Source organism: Euphorbia lathyris, chromosome 1, assembly GCF_963576675.1.
Source record: "Euphorbia lathyris chromosome 1, ddEupLath1.1, whole genome shotgun sequence".
In the NCBI taxonomy this organism is placed as follows: Eukaryota; Viridiplantae; Streptophyta; class Magnoliopsida; order Malpighiales; family Euphorbiaceae; genus Euphorbia; species Euphorbia lathyris.
The window spans coordinates 132,099,414-132,112,139 of NC_088910.1; the positions used below are offsets into that span (position 1 = coordinate 132,099,414).

The following is a 12,726-nucleotide window of genomic DNA, read 5'->3' on the forward strand; positions in this document are numbered from 1 at the left end:
AAAAAATGCACGTTGCAAAAAAGTTTGGGGGTGCAACACGAGGACTTCCCAAGAGGTCAACCATCTTAGTACTACTCTCGCCCAAGCACGTTTAACTTCGGAGTTCTGATGGGATCCGGTGCATTAGTGCTGGTATGATCGCACCCGTCATCACATGCAAAAACTAAGCATATATTCCATACTGGGCGCCCCTTTCTCCCGTATGCTCATCCTTCACGTGCATGCACAAGCCCCCGGACCCCAAACACTGACCCCCGCCTCGAAAACGTGCACGCCATGGTGAAAAAAAATTAAATAATTAAAAAATGCACGTTGCAAAAAAGTTTGGGCCCGCCTCGAAAACGTGCACGCCATGGTGAAAAAAAAATTAAATAATTAAAAAATGCACGTTGCAAAAAAGTTTGGGGGTGCAACACGAGGACTTCCCAAGAGGTCACCCATCTTAGTACTACTCTCGCCCAAGCACGTTTAACTTCGGAGTTCTAATGGGATCCGGTGCATTAGTGCTGGTATGATCGCACCCGTCATCCCATGCAAAAACTAAGCATATATTCCATACTGGGCGCCCCTTTCTCCCGTATGCTCATCCTTCACGTGCATGCACAAGCCCCCGGACCCCAAACACTGACCCCCGCCTCGAAAACATGCACGCCATGGTGAAAAAAAAATTAAATAATTAAAAAATGCACGTTGCAAAAAAGTTTGGGGGTGCAACACGAGGACTTCCGAAGAGGTCACCCATCTTAGTACTACTCTCGCCCAAGCACGTTTAACTTCGGAGTTCTGATGGGATCCGGTGCATTAGTGCTGGTATGATCGCACCCGTCATCCCATGCAAAAACTAAGCATATATTCCATACTGGGCGCCCCTTTCTCCCGTATGCTCATCCTTCACGTGCATGCACAAGCCCCCGGACCCCAAACACTGACCCCCGCCTCGAAAACATGCACGCCATGGTGAAAAAAAAAATTAAATAATTAAAAAATGCACGTTGCAAAAAAGTTTGGGGGTGCAACACGAGGACTTCCCAAGAGGTCAACCATCTTAGTACTACTCTCGCCCAAGCACGTTTAACTTCGGAGTTCTGATGGGATCCGGTGCATTAGTGCTGGTATGATCGCACCCGTCATCACATGCAAAAACTAAGCATATATTCCATACTGGGCGCCCCTTTCTCCCGTATGCTCATCCTTCACGTGCATGCACAAGCCCCCGGACCCCAAACACTGACCCCCGCCTCGAAAACGTGCACGCCATGGTGAAAAAAAAAATTAAATAATTAAAAAATGCACGTTGCAAAAAAGTTTGGGCCCGCCTCGAAAACGTGCACGCCATGGTGAAAAAAAAATTAAATAATTAAAAAATGCACGTTGCAAAAAAGTTTAGGGGTGCAACACGAGGACTTCCCAAGAGGTCACCCATCTTAGTACTACTCTCGCCCAAGCACGTTTAACTTCGGAGTTCTGATGGGATCCGGTGCATTAGTGCTGGTATGATCGCACCCGTCATCCCATGCAAAAACTAAGCATATATTCCATACTGGGCGCCCCTTTCTCCCGTATGCTCATCCTTCACGTGCATGCACAAGCCCCCGGACCCCAAACACTGACCCCCGCCTCGAAAACGTGCACGCCATGGTGAAAAAAAAATTAAATAATTAAAAAATGCACGTTGCAAAAAAGTTTGGGCCCGCCTCGAAAACGTGCACGCCATGGTGAAAAAAAAATTAAATAATTAAAAAATGCACGTTGCAAAAAAGTTTGGGGGTGCAACACGAGGACTTCCGAAGAGGTCACCCATCTTAGTACTACTCTCGCCCAAGCACGTTTAACTTCGGGGTTCTGATGGGATCCGGTGCATTAGTGCTGGTATGATCGCACCCGTCATCCCATGCAAAAACTAAGCATATATTCCATACTGGGCGCCCCTTTCTCCCGTATGCTCATCCTTCACGTGCATGCACAAGCCCCCGGACCCCAAACACTGACCCCCGCCTCGAAAACATGCACGCCATGGTGAAAAAAAAAATTAAATAATTAAAAAATGCACGTTGCAAAAAAGTTTGGGGGTGCAACACGAGGACTTCCCAAGAGGTCAACCATCTTAGTACTACTCTCGCCCAAGCACGTTTAACTTCGGAGTTCTGATGGGATCCGGTGCATTAGTGCTGGTATGATCGCACCCGTCATCACATGCAAAAACTAAGCATATATTCCATACTGGGCGCCCCTTTCTCCCGTATGCTCATCCTTCACGTGCATGCACAAGCCCCCGGACCCCAAACACTGACCCCCGCCTCGAAAACATGCACGCCATGGTGAAAAAAAAAATTAAATAATTAAAAAATGCACGTTGCAAAAAAGTTTGGGCCCGCCTCGAAAACGTGCACGCCATGGTGAAAAAAAAATTAAATAATTAAAAAATGCACGTTGCAAAAAAGTTTAGGGGTGCAACACGAGGACTTCCTAAGAGGTCACCCATCTTAGTACTACTCTCGCCCAACCACGTTTAACTTCGGAGTTCTGATGGGATCCGGTGCATTAGTGCTGGTATGATCGCACCCGTCATCCCATGCAAAAACTAAGCATATATTCCATACTGGGCGCCCCTTTCTCCCGTATGCTCATCCTTCACGTGCATGCACAAGCCCCCGGACGCCAAACACTAACCCCCGCCTCGAAAACGTGCACGCCATGGTGAAAAAAAAATTAAATAATTAAAAAATGCACGTTGCAAAAAAGTTTGGGCCCGCCTCGAAAACGTGCACGCCATGGTGAAAAAAAAATTAAATAATTAAAAAATGCACGTTGCAAAAAAGTTTGGGGGTGCAACACGAGGACTTCCGAAGAGGTCACCCATCTTAGTACTACTCTCGCCCAAGCACGTTTAACTTCGGAGTTCTGATGGGATCCGGTGCATTAGTGCTGGTATGATCGCACCCGTCATCACATGCAAAAACTAAGCATATATTCCATACTGGGCGCCCCTTTCTCCCGTATGCTCATCCTTCACGTGCATGCACAAGCCCCCGGACCCCAAACACTGACCCCCGCCTCGAAAACGTGCACGCCATGGTGAAAAAAAATTAAATAATTAAAAAATGCACGTTGCAAAAAAGTTTGGGCCCGCCTCGAAAACGTGCACGCCATGGTGAAAAAAAAATTAAATAATTAAAAAATGCACGTTATAAAAAAGTTTAGGGGTGCAACACGAGGACTTCCCAAGAGGTCACCCATCTTAGTACTACTCTCGCCCAAGCACGTTTAACTTCGGAGTTCTGATGGGATCCGGTGCATTAGTGCTGGTATGATCGCACCCGTCATCCCATGCAAAAACTAAGCATATATTCCATACTGGGCGCCCCTTTCTCCCGTATGCTCATCCTTCACGTGCATGCACAAGCCCCCGGACCCCAAACACTGACCCCCGCCTCGAAAACATGCACGCCATGGTGAAAAAAAAAATTAAATAATTAAAAAATGCACGTTGCAAAAAAGTTTGGGGGTGCAACACGAGGACTTCCCAAGAGGTCACCCATCTTAGTACTACTCTCGCCCAAGCACGTTTAACTTCGGAGTTCTGATGGGATCCGGTGCATTAGTGCTGGTATGATCGCACCCGTCATCACATGCAAAAACTAAGCATATATTCCATACTGGGCGCCCCTTTCTCCCGTATGCTCATCCTTCACGTGCATGCACAAGCCCCCGGACCCCAAACACTGACCCCCGCCTCGAAAACGTGCACGCCATGGTGAAAAAAAATTAAATAATTAAAAAATGCACGTTGCAAAAAAGTTTGGGCCCGCCTCGAAAACGTGCACGCCATGGTGAAAAAAAATTAAATAATTAAAAAATGCACGTTATAAAAAAGTTTAGGGGTGCAACACGAGGACTTCCCAAGAGGTCACCCATCTTAGTACTACTCTCGCCCAAGCACGTTTAACTTCGGAGTTCTGATGGGATCCGGTGCATTAGTGCTGGTATGATCGCACCCGTCATCCCATGCAAAAACTAAGCATATATTCCATACTGGGCGCCCCTTTCTCCCGTATGCTCATCCTTCACGTGCATGCACAAGCCCCCGGACCCCAAACACTGACCCCTGCCTCGAAAACGTGCACGCCATGGTGAAAAAAAAATTAAATAATTAAAAAATGCACGTTGCAAAAAAGTTTGGGCCCGCCTCGAAAACGTGCACGCCATGGTGAAAAAAAAATTAAATAATTAAAAAATGCACGTTGCAAAAAAGTTTGGGGGTGCAACACGAGGACTTCCGAAGAGGTCACCCATCTTAGTACTACTCTCGCCCAAGCACGTTTAACTTCGGAGTTCTGATGGGATCCGGTGCATTAGTGCTGGTATGATCGCACCCGTCATCCCATGCAAAAACTAAGCATATATTCCATACTGGGCGCCCCTTTCTCCCGTATGCTCATCCTTCACGTGCATGCACAAGCCCCCGGACCCCAAACACTGACCCCCGCCTCGAAAACATGCACGCCATGGTGAAAAAAAAAATTAAATAATTAAAAAATGCACGTTGCAAAAAAGTTTGGGGGTGCAACACGAGGACTTCCGAAGAGGTCACCCATCTTAGTACTACTCTCGCCCAAGCACGTTTAACTTCGGAGTTCTGATGGGATCCGGTGCATTAGTGCTGGTATGATCGCACCCGTCATCCCATGCAAAAACTAAGCATATATTCCATACTGGGCGCCCCTTTCTCCCGTATGCTCATCCTTCACGTGCATGCACAAGCCCCCGGACCCCAAACACTGACCCCCGCCTCGAAAACATGCACGCCATGGTGAAAAAAAAAATTAAATAATTAAAAAATGCACGTTGCAAAAAAGTTTGGGGGTGCAACACGAGGACTTCCCAAGAGGTCAACCATCTTAGTACTACTCTCGCCCAAGCACGTTTAACTTCGGAGTTCTGATGGGATCCGGTGCATTAGTGCTGGTATGATCGCACCCATCATCACATGCAAAAACTAAGCATATATTCCATACTGGGCGCCCCTTTCTCCCGTATGCTCATCCTTCACGTGCATGCACAAGCCCCCGGACCCCAAACACTGACCCCCGCCTCGAAAACGTGCACGCCATGGTGAAAAAAAAAATTAAATAATTAAAAAATGCACGTTGCAAAAAAGTTTAGGCCCGCCTCGAAAACGTGCACGCCATGGTGAAAAAAAAATTAAATAATTAAAAAATGCACGTTGCAAAAAAGTTTAGGGGTGCAACACGAGGACTTCCCAAGAGGTCACCCATCTTAGTACTACTCTCGCCCAAGCACGTTTAACTTCGGAGTTCTGATGGGATCCGGTGCATTAGTGCTGGTATGATCGCACCCGTCATCCCATGCAAAAACTAAGCATATATTCCATACTGGGCGCCCCTTTCTCCCGTATGCTCATCCTTCACGTGCATGCACAAGCCCCCGGACCCCAAACACTAACCCCCGCCTCGAAAACGTGCACGCCATGGTGAAAAAAAAATTAAATAATTAAAAAATGCACGTTGCAAAAAAGTTTGGGCCCGCCTCGAAAACGTGCACGCCATGGTGAAAAAAAAATTAAATAATTAAAAAATGCACGTTGCAAAAAAGTTTGGGGGTGCAACACGAGGACTTCCCAAGAGGTCACCCATCTTAGTACTACTCTCGCCCAAGCACGTTTAACTTCGGAGTTCTGATGGGATCCGGTGCATTAGTGCTGGTATGATCGCACCCGTCATCCCATGCAAAAACTAAGCATATATTCCATACTGGGCGCCCCTTTCTCCCGTATGCTCATCCTTCACGTGCATGCACAAGCCCCCGGACCCCAAACACTGACCCCCGCCTCGAAAACATGCACGCCATGGTGAAAAAAAAAATTAAATAATTAAAAAATGCACGTTGCAAAAAAGTTTGGGGGTGCAACACGAGGACTTCCCAAGAGGTCAACCATCTTAGTACTACTCTCGCCCAAGCACGTTTAACTTCGGAGTTCTGATGGGATCCGGTGCATTAGTGCTGGTATGATCGCACCCGTCATCACATGCAAAAACTAAGCATATATTCCATACTGGGCGCCCCTTTCTCCCGTATGCTCATCCTTCACGTGCATGCACAAGCCCCCGGACCCCAAACACTGACCCCCGCCTCGAAAACGTGCACGCCATGGTGAAAAAAAATTAAATAATTAAAAAATGCACGTTGCAAAAAAGTTTGGGCCCGCCTCGAAAACGTGCACGCCATGGTGAAAAAAAAATTAAATAATTAAAAAATGCACGTTGCAAAAAAGTTTGGGGGTGCAACACGAGGACTTCCCAAGAGGTCACCCATCTTAGTACTACTCTCGCCCAAGCACGTTTAACTTCGGAGTTCTAATGGGATCCGGTGCATTAGTGCTGGTATGATCGCACCCGTCATCCCATGCAAAAACTAAGCATATATTCCATACTGGGCGCCCCTTTCTCCCGTATGCTCATCCTTCACGTGCATGCACAAGCCCCCGGACCCCAAACACTGACCCCCGCCTCGAAAACATGCACGCCATGGTGAAAAAAAAATTAAATAATTAAAAAATGCACGTTGCAAAAAAGTTTGGGGGTGCAACACGAGGACTTCCGAAGAGGTCACCCATCTTAGTACTACTCTCGCCCAAGCACGTTTAACTTCGGAGTTCTGATGGGATCCGGTGCATTAGTGCTGGTATGATCGCACCCGTCATCCCATGCAAAAACTAAGCATATATTCCATACTGGGCGCCCCTTTCTCCCGTATGCTCATCCTTCACGTGCATGCACAAGCCCCCGGACCCCAAACACTGACCCCCGCCTCGAAAACATGCACGCCATGGTGGAAAAAAAAATTAAATAATTAAAAAATGCACGTTGCAAAATAGTTTGGGGGTGCAACACGAGGACTTCCGAAGAGGTCACCCATCTTAGTACTACTCTCGCCCAAGCACGTTTAACTTCGGAGTTCTGATGGGATCCGGTGCATTAGTGCTGGTATGATCGCACCCGTCATCCCATGCAAAAACTAAGCATATATTCCATACTGGGCGCCCCTTTCTCCCGTATGCTCATCCTTCACGTGCATGCACAAGCCCCCGGACCCCAAACACTGACCCCCGCCTCGAAAACATGCACGCCATGGTGAAAAAAAAAATTAAATAATTAAAAAATGCACGTTGCAAAAAAGTTTGGGGGTGCAACACGAGGACTTCCCAAGAGGTCAACCATCTTAGTACTACTCTCGCCCAAGCACGTTTAACTTCGGAGTTCTGATGGGATCCGGTGCATTAGTGCTGGTATGATCGCACCCGTCATCACATGCAAAAATTAAGCATATATTCCATACTGGGCGCCCCTTTCTCCCGTATGCTCATCCTTCACGTGCATGCACAAGCCCCCGGACCCCAAACACTGACCCCCGCCTCGAAAACGTGCACGCCATGGTGAAAAAAAAAATTAAATAATTAAAAAATGCACGTTGCAAAAAAGTTTGGGCCCGCCTCGAAAACGTGCACGCCATGGTGAAAAAAAAATTAAATAATTAAAAAATGCACGTTGCAAAAAAGTTTAGGGGTGCAACACGAGGACTTCCCAAGAGGTCACCCATCTTAGTACTACTCTCGCCCAAGCACATTTAACTTCGGAGTTCTGATGGGATCCGGTGCATTAGTGCTGGTATGATCGCACCCGTCATCCCATGCAAAAACTAAGCATATATTCCATACTGGGCGCCCCTTTCTCCCGTATGCTCATCCTTCACGTGCATGCACAAGCCCCCGGACCCCAAACACTGACCCCCGCCTCGAAAACGTGCACGCCATGGTGAAAAAAAATTAAATAATTAAAAAATGCACGTTGCAAAAAAGTTTGGGCCCGCCTCGAAAACGTGCACGCCATGGTGAAAAAAAAATTAAATAATTAAAAAATGCACGTTGCAAAAAAGTTTGGGGGTGCAACACGAGGACTTCCGAAGAGGTCACCCATCTTAGTACTACTCTCGCCCAAGCACGTTTAACTTTGGAGTTCTGATGGGATCCGGTGCATTAGTGCTGGTATGATCGCACCCGTCATCCCATGCAAAAACTAAGCATATATTCCATACTGGGCGCCCCTTTCTCCAGTATGCTCATCCTTCACGTGCATGCACAAGCCCCCGGACCCCAAACACTAACCCCCGCCTCGAAAACGTGCACGCCATGGTGAAAAAAAAATTAAATAATTAAAAAATGCACGTTGCAAAAAAGTTTGGGCCCGCCTCGAAAACGTGCACGCCATGGTGAAAAAAAAATTAAATAATTAAAAAATGCACGTTGCAAAAAAGTTTGGGGGTGCAACACGAGGACTTCCCAAGAGGTCACCCATCTTAGTACTACTCTCGCCCAAGCACGTTTAACTTCGGAGTTCTGATGGGATCCGGTGCATTAGTGCTGGTATGATCGCACCCGTCATCACATGCAAAAACTAAGCATATATTCCATACTGGGCGCCCCTTTCTCCCGTATGCTCATCCTTCACGTGCATGCACAAGCCCCCGGACCCCAAACACTGACCCCCGCCTCGAAAACGTGCACGCCATGGTGAAAAAAAAAATTAAATAATTAAAAAATGCACGTTGCAAAAAAGTTTGGGCCCGCCTCGAAAACGTGCACGCCATGGTGAAAAAAAAATTAAATAATTAAAAAATGCACGTTGCAAAAAAGTTTAGGGGTGCAACACGAGGACTTCCCAAGAGGTCACCCATCTTAGTACTACTCTCGCCCAAGCACGTTTAACTTCGGAGTTCTGATGGGATCCGGTGCATTAGTGCTGGTATGATCGCACCCGTCATCCCATGCAAAAACTAAGCATATATTCCATACTGGGCGCCCCTTTCTCCCGTATGCTCATCCTTCACGTGCATGCACAAGCCCCCGGACCCCAAACACTAACCCCCGCCTCGAAAACGTGCACGCCATGGTGAAAAAAAAATTAAATAATTAAAAAATGCACGTTGCAAAAAAGTTTGGGCCCGCCTCGAAAACGTGCACGCCATGGTGAAAAAAAAATTAAATAATTAAAAAATGCACGTTGCAAAAAAGTTTGGGGGTGCAACACGAGGACTTACCAAGTGCATGCACAAGCCCCCGGACCCCAAACACTAACCCCCGCCTCGAAAACGTGCACGCCATGGTGAAAAAAAAATTAAATAATTAAAAAACTGCACGTTGCAAAAAAGTTTGGGCCCGCCTCGAAAACGTGCACGCCATGGTGAAAAAAAAATTAAATAATTAAAAAATGCACGTTGCAAAAAAGTTTGGGGGTGCAACACGAGGACTTCCCAAGAGGTCACCCATCTTAGTACTACTCTCGCCCAAGCACGTTTAACTTCGGAGTTCTGATGGGATCCGGTGCATTAGTGCTGGTATGATCGCACCCGTCATCCCATGCAAAAACTAAGCATATATTCCATACTGGGCGCCCCTTTCTCCCGTATGCTCATCCTTCACGTGCATGCACAAGCCCCCGGACCCCAAACACTGACCCCCGCCTCGAAAACATGCACGCCATGGTGAAAAAAAAAATTAAATAATTAAAAAATGCACGTTGCAAAAAAGTTTGGGGGTGCAACACGAGGACTTCCCAAGAGGTCAACCATATTAGTACTACTCTCGCCCAAGCACGTTTAACTTCGGAGTTCTGATGGGATCCGGTGCATTAGTGCTGGTATGATCGCACCCGTCATCACATGCAAAAACTAAGCATATATTCCATACTGGGCGCCCCTTTCTCCCGTATGCTCATCCTTCACGTGCATGCACAAGCCCCCGGACCCCAAACACTGACCCCCGCCTCGAAAACGTGCACGCCATGGTGAAAAAAAATTAAATAATTAAAAAATGCACGTTGCAAAAAAGTTTGGGCCCGCCTCGAAAACGTGCACGCCATGGTGAAAAAAAAATTAAATAATTAAAAAATGCACGTTATAAAAAAGTTTAGGGGTGCAACACGAGGACTTCCCAAGAGGTCACCCATCTTAGTACTACTCTCGCCCAAGCACGTTTATCTTCGGAGTTCTGATGGGATCCGGTGCATTAGTGCTGGTATGATCGCACCCGTCATCCCATGCAAAAACTAAGCATATATTCCATACTGGGCGCCCCTTTCTCCCGTATGCTCATCCTTCACGTGCATGCACAAGCCCCCGGACCCCAAACACTGACCCCCGCCTCGAAAACGTGCACGCCATGGTGAAAAAAAATTAAATAATTAAAAAATGCACGTTGCAAAAAAGTTTGGGCCCGTCTCGAAAACGTGCACGCCATGGTGAAAAAAAAATTAAATAATTAAAAAATGCACGTTGCAAAAAAGTTTAGGGGTGCAACACGAGGACTTCCCAAGAGGTCACCCATCTTAGTACTACTCTCGCCCAAGCACGTTTAACTTTGGAGTTCTGATGGGATCCGGTGCATTAGTGCTGGTATGATCGCACCCGTCATCCCATGCAAAAACTAAGCATATATTCCATACTGGGCGCCCCTTTCTCCAGTATGCTCATCCTTCACGTGCATGCACAAGCCCCCGGACCCCAAACACTAACCCCCGCCTCGAAAACGTGCACGCCATGGTGAAAAAAAAATTAAATAATTAAAAAATGCACGTTGCAAAAAAGTTTGGGCCCGCCTCGAAAACGTGCACGCCATGGTGAAAAAAAAATTAAATAATTAAAAAATGCACGTTGCAAAAAAGTTTGGGGGTGCAACACGAGGACTTCCCAAGAGGTCACCCATCTTAGTACTACTCTCGCCCAAGCAAGTTTAACTTCGGAGTTCTGATGGGATCCGGTGCATTAGTGCTGGTATGATCGCACCCGTCATCACATGCAAAAACTAAGCATATATTCCATACTGGGCGCCCCTTTCTCCCGTATGCTCATCCTTCACGTGCATGCACAAGCCCCCGGACCCCAAACACTGACCCCCGCCTCGAAAACGTGCACGCCATGGTGAAAAAAAAAATTAAATAATTAAAAAATGCACGTTGCAAAAAAGTTTGGGCCCGCCTCGAAAACGTGCACGCCATGGTGAAAAAAAAATTAAATAATTAAAAAATGCACGTTGCAAAAAAGTTTGGGGGTGCAACACGAGGACTTACCAAGTGCATGCACAAGCCCCCGGACCCCAAACACTAACCCCCGCCTCGAAAACGTGCACGCCATGGTGAAAAAAAAATTAAATAATTAAAAAACTGCACGTTGCAAAAAAGTTTGGGCCCGCCTCGAAAACGTGCACGCCATGGTGAAAAAAAAATTAAATAATTAAAAAATGCACGTTGCAAAAAAGTTTGGGGGTGCAACACGAGGACTTCCCAAGAGGTCACCCATCTTAGTACTACTCTCGCCCAAGCACGTTTAACTTCGGAGTTCTGATGGGATCCGGTGCATTAGTGCTGGTATGATCGCACCCGTCATCCCATGCAAAAACTAAGCATATATTCCATACTGGGCGCCCCTTTCTCCCGTATGCTCATCCTTCACGTGCATGCACAAGCCCCCGGACCCCAAACACTGACCCCCGCCTCGAAAACATGCACGCCATGGTGAAAAAAAAAATTAAATAATTAAAAAATGCACGTTGCAAAAAAGTTTGGGGGTGCAACACGAGGACTTCCCAAGAGGTCAACCATATTAGTACTACTCTCGCCCAAGCACGTTTAACTTCGGAGTTCTGATGGGATCCGGTGCATTAGTGCTGGTATGATCGCACCCGTCATCACATGCAAAAACTAAGCATATATTCCATACTGGACGCCCCTTTCTCCCGTATGCTCATCCTTCACGTGCATGCACAAGCCCCCGGACCCCAAACACTGACCCCCGCCTCGAAAACGTGCACGCCATGGTGAAAAAAAATTAAATAATTAAAAAATGCACGTTGCAAAAAAGTTTGGGCCCGCCTCGAAAACGTGCACGCCATGGTGAAAAAAAAATTAAATAATTAAAAAATGCACGTTATAAAAAAGTTTAGGGGTGCAACACGAGGACTTCCCAAGAGGTCACCCATCTTAGTACTACTCTCGCCCAAGCACGTTTATCTTCGGAGTTCTGATGGGATCCGGTGCATTAGTGCTGGTATGATCGCACCCGTCATCCCATGCAAAAACTAAGCATATATTCCATACTGGGCGCCCCTTTCTCCCGTATGCTCATCCTTCACGTGCATGCACAAGCCCCCGGACCCCAAACACTGACCCCCGCCTCGAAAACGTGCACGCCATGGTGAAAAAAAATTAAATAATTAAAAAATGCACGTTGCAAAAAAGTTTGGGCCCGTCTCGAAAACGTGCACGCCATGGTGAAAAAAAAATTAAATAATTAAAAAATGCACGTTGCAAAAAAGTTTAGGGGTGCAACACGAGGACTTCCCAAGAGGTCACCCATCTTAGTACTACTCTCGCCCAAGCACGTTTAACTTTGGAGTTCTGATGGGATCCGGTGCATTAGTGCTGGTATGATCGCACCCGTCATCCCATGCAAAAACTAAGCATATATTCCATACTGGGCGCCCCTTTCTCCAGTATGCTCATCCTTCACGTGCATGCACAAGCCCCCGGACCCCAAACACTAACCCCCGCCTCGAAAACGTGCACGCCATGGTGAAAAAAAAATTAAATAATTAAAAAATGCACGTTGCAAAAAAGTTTGGGCCCGCCTCGAAAACGTGCACGCCATGGTGAAAAA

The 12,726-nt window shown here is 46.8% G+C and overlaps 35 non-coding genes across 35 annotated transcripts; all 35 read right to left on the bottom strand.

The window, feature by feature from the left end:
- Positions 1 to 27: 27 nt before the first annotated feature.
- Positions 28 to 146, bottom strand: LOC136212762 (5S ribosomal RNA). Its single transcript, XR_010679902.1, has one exon. It is a non-coding gene; the product is annotated as a 5S ribosomal RNA (ribosomal RNA).
- Positions 147 to 404: 258 nt separating this feature from the next.
- On the bottom strand, positions 405 to 523 carry LOC136211909 (5S ribosomal RNA). The gene has a single exon (XR_010679093.1). It is a non-coding gene; the product is annotated as a 5S ribosomal RNA (ribosomal RNA).
- A 182-nt stretch (positions 524 to 705) lies between these two features.
- On the bottom strand, positions 706 to 824 carry LOC136213092 (5S ribosomal RNA). Its single transcript, XR_010680224.1, has one exon. It is a non-coding gene; the product is annotated as a 5S ribosomal RNA (ribosomal RNA).
- Positions 825 to 1,007: 183 nt separating this feature from the next.
- Positions 1,008 to 1,126, bottom strand: LOC136212763 (5S ribosomal RNA). The gene has a single exon (XR_010679903.1). It is a non-coding gene; the product is annotated as a 5S ribosomal RNA (ribosomal RNA).
- A 260-nt stretch (positions 1,127 to 1,386) lies between these two features.
- Positions 1,387 to 1,505, bottom strand: LOC136215395 (5S ribosomal RNA). Its single transcript, XR_010682438.1, has one exon. It is a non-coding gene; the product is annotated as a 5S ribosomal RNA (ribosomal RNA).
- Positions 1,506 to 1,764: 259 nt separating this feature from the next.
- LOC136215004 (5S ribosomal RNA) lies at positions 1,765 to 1,883 on the bottom strand. The gene has a single exon (XR_010682061.1). It is a non-coding gene; the product is annotated as a 5S ribosomal RNA (ribosomal RNA).
- A 183-nt stretch (positions 1,884 to 2,066) lies between these two features.
- Positions 2,067 to 2,185, bottom strand: LOC136212764 (5S ribosomal RNA). The gene has a single exon (XR_010679904.1). It is a non-coding gene; the product is annotated as a 5S ribosomal RNA (ribosomal RNA).
- A 260-nt stretch (positions 2,186 to 2,445) lies between these two features.
- Positions 2,446 to 2,564, bottom strand: LOC136215090 (5S ribosomal RNA). Its single transcript, XR_010682142.1, has one exon. It is a non-coding gene; the product is annotated as a 5S ribosomal RNA (ribosomal RNA).
- Positions 2,565 to 2,823: 259 nt separating this feature from the next.
- Positions 2,824 to 2,942, bottom strand: LOC136213093 (5S ribosomal RNA). The gene has a single exon (XR_010680225.1). It is a non-coding gene; the product is annotated as a 5S ribosomal RNA (ribosomal RNA).
- A 258-nt stretch (positions 2,943 to 3,200) lies between these two features.
- Positions 3,201 to 3,319, bottom strand: LOC136215407 (5S ribosomal RNA). Its single transcript, XR_010682449.1, has one exon. It is a non-coding gene; the product is annotated as a 5S ribosomal RNA (ribosomal RNA).
- Positions 3,320 to 3,502: 183 nt separating this feature from the next.
- LOC136215419 (5S ribosomal RNA) lies at positions 3,503 to 3,621 on the bottom strand. The gene has a single exon (XR_010682460.1). It is a non-coding gene; the product is annotated as a 5S ribosomal RNA (ribosomal RNA).
- A 257-nt stretch (positions 3,622 to 3,878) lies between these two features.
- Positions 3,879 to 3,997, bottom strand: LOC136215431 (5S ribosomal RNA). Its single transcript, XR_010682472.1, has one exon. It is a non-coding gene; the product is annotated as a 5S ribosomal RNA (ribosomal RNA).
- Positions 3,998 to 4,256: 259 nt separating this feature from the next.
- On the bottom strand, positions 4,257 to 4,375 carry LOC136213094 (5S ribosomal RNA). Its single transcript, XR_010680226.1, has one exon. It is a non-coding gene; the product is annotated as a 5S ribosomal RNA (ribosomal RNA).
- A 183-nt stretch (positions 4,376 to 4,558) lies between these two features.
- LOC136213095 (5S ribosomal RNA) lies at positions 4,559 to 4,677 on the bottom strand. The gene has a single exon (XR_010680227.1). It is a non-coding gene; the product is annotated as a 5S ribosomal RNA (ribosomal RNA).
- Positions 4,678 to 4,860: 183 nt separating this feature from the next.
- Positions 4,861 to 4,979, bottom strand: LOC136212765 (5S ribosomal RNA). The gene has a single exon (XR_010679905.1). It is a non-coding gene; the product is annotated as a 5S ribosomal RNA (ribosomal RNA).
- Positions 4,980 to 5,239: 260 nt separating this feature from the next.
- On the bottom strand, positions 5,240 to 5,358 carry LOC136215444 (5S ribosomal RNA). The gene has a single exon (XR_010682484.1). It is a non-coding gene; the product is annotated as a 5S ribosomal RNA (ribosomal RNA).
- Positions 5,359 to 5,617: 259 nt separating this feature from the next.
- On the bottom strand, positions 5,618 to 5,736 carry LOC136215455 (5S ribosomal RNA). Its single transcript, XR_010682495.1, has one exon. It is a non-coding gene; the product is annotated as a 5S ribosomal RNA (ribosomal RNA).
- Positions 5,737 to 5,919: 183 nt separating this feature from the next.
- On the bottom strand, positions 5,920 to 6,038 carry LOC136212766 (5S ribosomal RNA). The gene has a single exon (XR_010679906.1). It is a non-coding gene; the product is annotated as a 5S ribosomal RNA (ribosomal RNA).
- A 258-nt stretch (positions 6,039 to 6,296) lies between these two features.
- LOC136211910 (5S ribosomal RNA) lies at positions 6,297 to 6,415 on the bottom strand. Its single transcript, XR_010679094.1, has one exon. It is a non-coding gene; the product is annotated as a 5S ribosomal RNA (ribosomal RNA).
- A 182-nt stretch (positions 6,416 to 6,597) lies between these two features.
- LOC136213097 (5S ribosomal RNA) lies at positions 6,598 to 6,716 on the bottom strand. Its single transcript, XR_010680229.1, has one exon. It is a non-coding gene; the product is annotated as a 5S ribosomal RNA (ribosomal RNA).
- Positions 6,717 to 6,899: 183 nt separating this feature from the next.
- LOC136213098 (5S ribosomal RNA) lies at positions 6,900 to 7,018 on the bottom strand. The gene has a single exon (XR_010680230.1). It is a non-coding gene; the product is annotated as a 5S ribosomal RNA (ribosomal RNA).
- Positions 7,019 to 7,201: 183 nt separating this feature from the next.
- LOC136212768 (5S ribosomal RNA) lies at positions 7,202 to 7,320 on the bottom strand. Its single transcript, XR_010679909.1, has one exon. It is a non-coding gene; the product is annotated as a 5S ribosomal RNA (ribosomal RNA).
- A 260-nt stretch (positions 7,321 to 7,580) lies between these two features.
- LOC136211973 (5S ribosomal RNA) lies at positions 7,581 to 7,699 on the bottom strand. Its single transcript, XR_010679154.1, has one exon. It is a non-coding gene; the product is annotated as a 5S ribosomal RNA (ribosomal RNA).
- A 258-nt stretch (positions 7,700 to 7,957) lies between these two features.
- Positions 7,958 to 8,076, bottom strand: LOC136214444 (5S ribosomal RNA). Its single transcript, XR_010681529.1, has one exon. It is a non-coding gene; the product is annotated as a 5S ribosomal RNA (ribosomal RNA).
- Positions 8,077 to 8,335: 259 nt separating this feature from the next.
- On the bottom strand, positions 8,336 to 8,454 carry LOC136215466 (5S ribosomal RNA). The gene has a single exon (XR_010682507.1). It is a non-coding gene; the product is annotated as a 5S ribosomal RNA (ribosomal RNA).
- Positions 8,455 to 8,714: 260 nt separating this feature from the next.
- On the bottom strand, positions 8,715 to 8,833 carry LOC136215477 (5S ribosomal RNA). Its single transcript, XR_010682518.1, has one exon. It is a non-coding gene; the product is annotated as a 5S ribosomal RNA (ribosomal RNA).
- Positions 8,834 to 9,306: 473 nt separating this feature from the next.
- On the bottom strand, positions 9,307 to 9,425 carry LOC136215490 (5S ribosomal RNA). The gene has a single exon (XR_010682530.1). It is a non-coding gene; the product is annotated as a 5S ribosomal RNA (ribosomal RNA).
- Positions 9,426 to 9,608: 183 nt separating this feature from the next.
- On the bottom strand, positions 9,609 to 9,727 carry LOC136214279 (5S ribosomal RNA). The gene has a single exon (XR_010681374.1). It is a non-coding gene; the product is annotated as a 5S ribosomal RNA (ribosomal RNA).
- Positions 9,728 to 9,985: 258 nt separating this feature from the next.
- On the bottom strand, positions 9,986 to 10,104 carry LOC136212905 (5S ribosomal RNA). The gene has a single exon (XR_010680045.1). It is a non-coding gene; the product is annotated as a 5S ribosomal RNA (ribosomal RNA).
- A 258-nt stretch (positions 10,105 to 10,362) lies between these two features.
- LOC136212863 (5S ribosomal RNA) lies at positions 10,363 to 10,481 on the bottom strand. Its single transcript, XR_010680004.1, has one exon. It is a non-coding gene; the product is annotated as a 5S ribosomal RNA (ribosomal RNA).
- A 259-nt stretch (positions 10,482 to 10,740) lies between these two features.
- Positions 10,741 to 10,859, bottom strand: LOC136213738 (5S ribosomal RNA). Its single transcript, XR_010680844.1, has one exon. It is a non-coding gene; the product is annotated as a 5S ribosomal RNA (ribosomal RNA).
- A 474-nt stretch (positions 10,860 to 11,333) lies between these two features.
- LOC136215501 (5S ribosomal RNA) lies at positions 11,334 to 11,452 on the bottom strand. The gene has a single exon (XR_010682541.1). It is a non-coding gene; the product is annotated as a 5S ribosomal RNA (ribosomal RNA).
- A 183-nt stretch (positions 11,453 to 11,635) lies between these two features.
- Positions 11,636 to 11,754, bottom strand: LOC136214280 (5S ribosomal RNA). Its single transcript, XR_010681375.1, has one exon. It is a non-coding gene; the product is annotated as a 5S ribosomal RNA (ribosomal RNA).
- A 258-nt stretch (positions 11,755 to 12,012) lies between these two features.
- Positions 12,013 to 12,131, bottom strand: LOC136212906 (5S ribosomal RNA). Its single transcript, XR_010680046.1, has one exon. It is a non-coding gene; the product is annotated as a 5S ribosomal RNA (ribosomal RNA).
- A 258-nt stretch (positions 12,132 to 12,389) lies between these two features.
- On the bottom strand, positions 12,390 to 12,508 carry LOC136212864 (5S ribosomal RNA). The gene has a single exon (XR_010680005.1). It is a non-coding gene; the product is annotated as a 5S ribosomal RNA (ribosomal RNA).
- Between the last annotated feature and the right edge of the window lie 218 nt (positions 12,509 to 12,726).